Below are 6,415 nucleotides of genomic sequence, written 5' to 3' on the forward strand. Positions count from 1 at the left end.
TAAATTGTTTGTTATGGTAACTTCCATGATTTTCTCCTTTGAAGATCTTGGCGGTTATCTTCTAAAATCAGGCCCACCAAACGTGTTTCTCTCCCTAGTCCGTCGCTGAACTCTTTCTCTCTCCCTATTCCACGCTGCAATGAAACCGTATTATTGGATTAAATTATTTAGTGCACCATAGAGGAAGCCGATACACATAATGCACCAAATTGTACTACGTAATGCATGTTATGGGTTATATAATGCACGATGTGTGAACTGTAATGTATAAGTGTTCTGAGCCGATTTGTTTGTTTATGTTATACAATTTCACGAATAGTTTAAGATTGGCACTGTTTGCTTGTTTGGGGCACGTTTCACTCATTCCCCAAGGATTTAGCAATCCTTGGGGCTAGGGTATAGTATCTAAGATTGGCACTGTTTGCTTGTTTGGGGCACGTTTCACTCATTCCCCAAGGATTTAGCAATCCTTGGGGCTAGGGTGTAGTATCTAAGATTGGCACTGTTTGCTTGTTTGGGGCACGTTTAAGATTGGCAATCCTTGGGGCTAGGTTCAAGCAACGCAATCGTAACTAAAGTCCACAAGTATCAGTCATTCTTATATGGTTTAGTTATCAGCGTATCTAGGGTAGTAGTTTAAGCCGATACACATAATGCACCAAATTGTACTAGGTAATGCATGTTATTGACTATATAATGGACGATTCCAAATCAACTCAATTCAACTTGCTTTTCTTCCTCGCCGGCTCATTGTGTTGCTCGTTGCTGGGAGCCTTGTTCAACATGCCATTCACTTGCCTCGCATAATTTGTTCTGAAGTCTCGCATAATCTGTTCTGAAGTTAGGAGTCACGTTGATGTAATTACTCATGTAGGACGTGAACCTTTCTTTGGCAATGTTGAACGGTGCAAGGAGCATGGTCTTGCAATACCACCCCCTCAAAATCTGCAGAATCATCACACTAACTCCTTGAAGACCAATAGTCATTAAATTGGGAGGGTTACCCATGTAAGTCTCCATGTGTATCATCAGGAATACTGCCGAGTCATTAGTGGTCTTGGTTGTCTTCCAGGGCAAGTCGCGCATTCTACGCTCCTAGATTATTACTTCAGACAGTGCGCGCAGTCCCTTTGACTTGAGATAAAAACCAAGAAAACCCCTCTGCAAAAAGGCCAGAGGTAATGTAAGCTCTTTATGTCCGCCTTGATCCATATGTAAATAATGTCAAGAAATACTTCCATTAGCAAGTTGGAATGTCAATGTAAACAAAATTTCAAAGGGAATGATCACACAACAGCTTTACCCTACTATGCCAACACAATGTAGCAATATCAACAAATGTAAAATGTCAATGACTAAACTACAAAAGTCAGCAGCATTATCTCCCATACAAATGTCAACATATAGGCCGACAGGTCACTACCACATCATATAGTGTCCAATGCATCCAATGATTTCCATAACCCACAAATATCAAAGACTATTTTATCATAAAATCAACAAAATGCATCCAAGTTTCAGGATTGCAACAGAACTATGTAATAAAATGTCAATATACAGGCCAACATGTCACTACCATATGTCAAATATGGTAGTATTCATTCATATGTCGAGGAGAGCACCAAACAAAAAAATTCCATTCATATGTCAATATGTAGACCAAGTTAGTCAATGTCATTATGCGCAACAAGAAAGGCACATCACAACAACCCACTGACATGTTATTAACACCACAACACAACAACACACTGACGGAGAACTTTGCAAAAGTGAAATCACATTCAGTGTATTGGCTGGCAACTTTGCGTAAATGAAATCACATTCATTTGATACCTCTCAGTGGAAAATAACAATCACATCTATCTCCATATCACTAAGATGATAAACATTCCAAAAAATCATAAGCAATGTCAATGAGAACACAAAAAAAATACCAAAACAACCACACATTGACATTTTATTATCACCACGAGAAACATTGCAAAACATCAGCAAAAGTAGTGTAATGTCAACAGCAAAAGTAGTGCAATGTCAATAGCCGATAAAAATGTCTGACACAGTGCAAAACTATGGTTTTAACCCAAAAAATCTTATTAAAGTATGAGGAACTTTGTGTCACTAGCAGGAGTACAAATTTCACTAGGTTTTAAGGTCGAAAATCGAAATCAAATTTCAGTAAAGCACTCAGGCAAAATCGAAATACAATTTCAACACAACAAGATTTCAGGCAAAAAACCATAAGCAATGTCAATGAGAACACCAAAAAAAACAAAACAACCACACACTGACATCTTATTATCACCACGAGAAACATTACGAAACATCAGCAAAGTAGTGAACAACATAATTCAACAGCAACATATCAGTAAAGCACTCATTCTCTATACATAATCTCAACAGCCAATACCAACAGAAATAGTGCAATGTCAACAAACAATATCAACAAACATGGTGCAATTTCAACAACAAAATTCAACAGCAACATATCAGTAACAACAAAATTCAACAGAAAAATTAATCTCCCCAGAAAACAACATCTGGGTAACAGCAAACAAATAGCCGATAAAAATGTCTAACACAATGCAAAACTATGATTTTAACCTAAAAAATCTTATAAATGTATGAGAAACTTTGTGTCACTAGCAGGAGTAAAAATATCACTTGGTTTTAAGGTCGGAACTCGAAATCGGAATTAAAAATTAATCTCCCCAGAAATCAAATGTCACTAGCACTGAAACGGGTTTTTTTTGGGACGGAAAGCAGGATTAAAAATTTCAACACAGTTGGAAACTAGGTTTTAAGGTCGGAAATCGCACCTTTCGTTGAATCCGACGGAACTAGCACACGTCGTCGACTGGAACTCGTGACGCCGTCACCGAGGATTCGAGTATCACCTATGAGGGGAATTGATTCTTTCACCCGCCGCCGATTAAGGAGAAAGAAGGTGAGAAGTCAAAATTTTGGAATGAGGAACGAAGAGAGAGATGAAGCTGATTAATTACGTGAATAATGGAAGAAGAGAGAACGACGCATATATTGGGATTACATAATCTCACCGTAATTAAGGATTTCAACTAATTCGTTCAGTCTCTAAAATACCCTTCATTGACCGATTTATAGGAAGCATTGACATTTTAACCAAATACTAGATAAACCGTTGATTAATTAATAATAGTGGATATGATTAAAGTTTGTATAGTTTGGATGATAGTGGGATTTGTAGATTATCATGACCCTACATATATATATATATAGAGAGAGAGAGTAGTGATTTAGGGCAAATACCCCTTAATCAAATAACTAGAGAACAAATCATAGCCACAAGATCAAAAAAATCAAGGGTTAGTATTAATTTTCAAATTTAATGAGATATTAGTCTCCTCAATCACAAATTTACTCCATAATAACAAGGTAGTGGTATTCTGGTCATTGCATAGCCTATTGAATTAACTCCAAAATCAGGTTAGGTTGCAAAAATTGAATTCATTTGAAACCGCGTCTTCTTCTCCGCCGCCGCCGCAACGCCCGCGGAATCACGGAAGCGAGGAATCGATCAATTCGCGCACCAGAGGCGGCGATCCTCAGGAGAAAATCAATTTGTGGCTGTAGGATTTGGTGCCGGACATTGTTAGGAACCTAAACCAGGCGCCGCTGCTGGTGCAAATCTATTCCAAATTGGACGGCATGGTGAGGATTGAGACGGAGAAGGCCGTGCCGGAGGAGTGGCCGGCGACGAGAGAGGGGTGGCGAAGCGGGGAATCGAAGTCGCTGTGTCAACTGGATTGAGTTTTGAATGTATTTACGTTGCATAATTTTATATGTTCAACTGGACGACATCTTGGCTCCTAATTGAGTTTTGAATGTATTTACGTTGCATAATTTCATTAAGGAAATAAAATCATGCTAAGAGTGATGTATTTTGTAAACAAGAGTGAAATAAAATCATGCTAAGAGTGATGTGTTTTGTAAACAAGAGTGAAGTAAAATCATGCTAAGAGTGCTGTGTTTTGTAAACAAGAGTGATGTGTTTTATAAACAAGAGTGAAGTAAAATCATGCTAAGAGTGATGTGTTTTGTAAACAAGAGTGAAGTAAAATCATGCCAAGAGTGATGTGTTTTGTAAACAAGAGTGATGTGTTTTATAAACAAGAGTGAAGTAAAATCATGCTAAGAGTGATGTGTTTTGTAAACAAGAGTGAAGTAAAACACTCCTAAGAGTGATGTGTTTTGTAAACAAGAGTGAAGTAAAATCATCCTAAGAGTGATGTGTTTTGTAAACAAGAGTGAAGTAAAATCATGCTAAGAGTGATGTGTTTTGTTAACAAGAGTGAAGTAAAATCATGCTAATGTCTTAACAATATAATTAACTTTAAAAATTTATTTTTGCACCTGAAAAAAAATTTGGCTAAGAAAATGATGCACAAAACAAAATTCGGCCCTTTCATTTCCAAAGGTTGCTGCTGCCCAACTAATCCGTTACATTTAGGATTTTTTGGGAGAAAATAACTATGATTGTGTATAATATCAGCTAACTTAAATTAGGACTGCGTACCATATTTGTGGCAATTAGCTATATTAAACATGACATAATCATTTTTTGTAAAAATAGCATAAGTAGAGATGTAACTTTATTTCAAGCAAATAAATCAATTTAAATTCTACTAAAATTATTCGCTAATCGTTATTAATAATACATGTGTGTACAGTGTACTCATTTGATTAAGGTAAATGCGCATCACACGTGGGTTGATCTAGCCGGCAGCCTTGGACAAACCCTCCGCCCCGCTCTTCTCACCGGTTCCGCTGAGCAGCTCCTCCGCCTTCTTCGCGTAGTCCCCAACCTCGCCGCTCTCCTCCGGCTTCTTCACGTCGCCGCCCGAAGGAATTTCGGTCTCGGCCGCGGGTTTGTCTTCAGCGGCGGCGGCGGGGTGGATTTGGGGGCGTCGTACTGGCGGAGGTAGCCCCCGGCTTGGTCGACGTACTTGCCGACACCCTGGGTGGAGTCGAGCTTGCCGTACTCGGAGGTGGCGCCGAGGAGGTCAGCGGAGGAGCTGGCGGCCTTGGCCTTGTCGCACTTCTCTGGCTCGTTGCTGAACTGGGCTGCATAATTTAATTTAAATTTGATAATGTAATTTCCAAAAATACCCTTGGCCTATTTTGTATTATTAAAATAAATAATATTTGTTCCATTAAGATGTGTGGCTGAGATTTGTTCTCTAGTTATACACTTAAGATTAGTTATATCTTGATCACTAATCTCTATATATATATCATTATTATTTATTATTCAATAAAAAAATTAAAGTATATCAAATAATTTTATTTATTATTCTATAAATATCATCGTTACTACTTGCATTTAATTTACAAATAAAATTAATCAATGAATTAACTAATTTTCTAATATCTTACATATTAAATAGGTTTAATAAAATTATATCAATAGCCTAAAATAAAATAACTAAAGAAGTATTTATAATATATGAAATACATGAGTTTTTAGATTAATTTACATAAGATTTGCTCATTAATATATTTATATATTTTATATACTGGTACAAGTAATAAGTAAAATTGTAGATACTGGAAAGAGAGAGGCAAACTGGCAAAGCCATATTGGATTCTGGATGGCATGAGCCCCAACATATTTTTTTGTTGGTTTATATATTACGCCATACGCAAACGTTATTTAATAAACGAGTTTACCAATATAAGTTGGATTCCGCTAAGTTCTCGTGTTTGATCCTCTTTGGCGCCTATACTTTAGTATTTTGTTTCTATTTTATGCTACACAATTTGTATTTCCTAATTTACACTATTAATTATATTATTTTAAAATATTTTTTACTTCTTTAATTATTTTTTCCATCATTACACTTAATAGTAAAAATTAAAAATATTAATTAATCTATTCTATTCACCATAATTATATTTTCGTTTGTAATTTCTAGTTTACATGAATCGATAGATACCAACATATATAATAATTTACCGAAAAATACTTACCAATTAGTAATTAATTTATAATTTCAATTATATTTTTCGTTTTAAGTGAGTCGATACCTACATACATCATCATTTACCGAAAAATATATAGCAACTAAGTCTAGACGTTTAGAATTTAAACAGATGTATATTTAAAACATCATAAAAAATTCATATCCACCTATAATACATATATAAAACAAAAAAAAATTATTATTTCGAGTTTCTAATGTTATTCGATATCAAAAAATATCATACAACTATAAATATTAGTTTGGGCCACATCGTTAAAACGATAGCTTCACCACTAACAAGGAGATATATTTTATGGGTTAGTGAAGGATTTAGGTTGGGTCGAGCGGGTCAACAAACAAGGATATGATTCTCATTCTTGCATTTTGATTATTGACAAAAATCTTGAGAAGAATGC

The 6,415-nt window shown here is 35.9% G+C and overlaps 1 long non-coding RNA gene across 1 annotated transcript; it reads right to left on the reverse strand.

Annotated features, from left to right (window-relative positions):
- Positions 1-552: 552 nt before the first annotated feature.
- LOC121798259 lies at positions 553-3,074 on the reverse strand. Its single transcript, XR_006050037.1, has 2 exons — positions 2,817-3,074; positions 553-1,161 (listed from the first exon to the last, which is right to left on the reverse strand). It is a non-coding gene; the product is annotated as an uncharacterized LOC121798259 (long non-coding RNA).
- Between the last annotated feature and the right edge of the window lie 3,341 nt (positions 3,075-6,415).

The sequence above is a fragment of the Salvia splendens genome, chromosome 1, assembly GCF_004379255.2.
Source record: "Salvia splendens isolate huo1 chromosome 1, SspV2, whole genome shotgun sequence".
In the NCBI taxonomy this organism is placed as follows: Eukaryota; Viridiplantae; Streptophyta; class Magnoliopsida; order Lamiales; family Lamiaceae; genus Salvia; species Salvia splendens.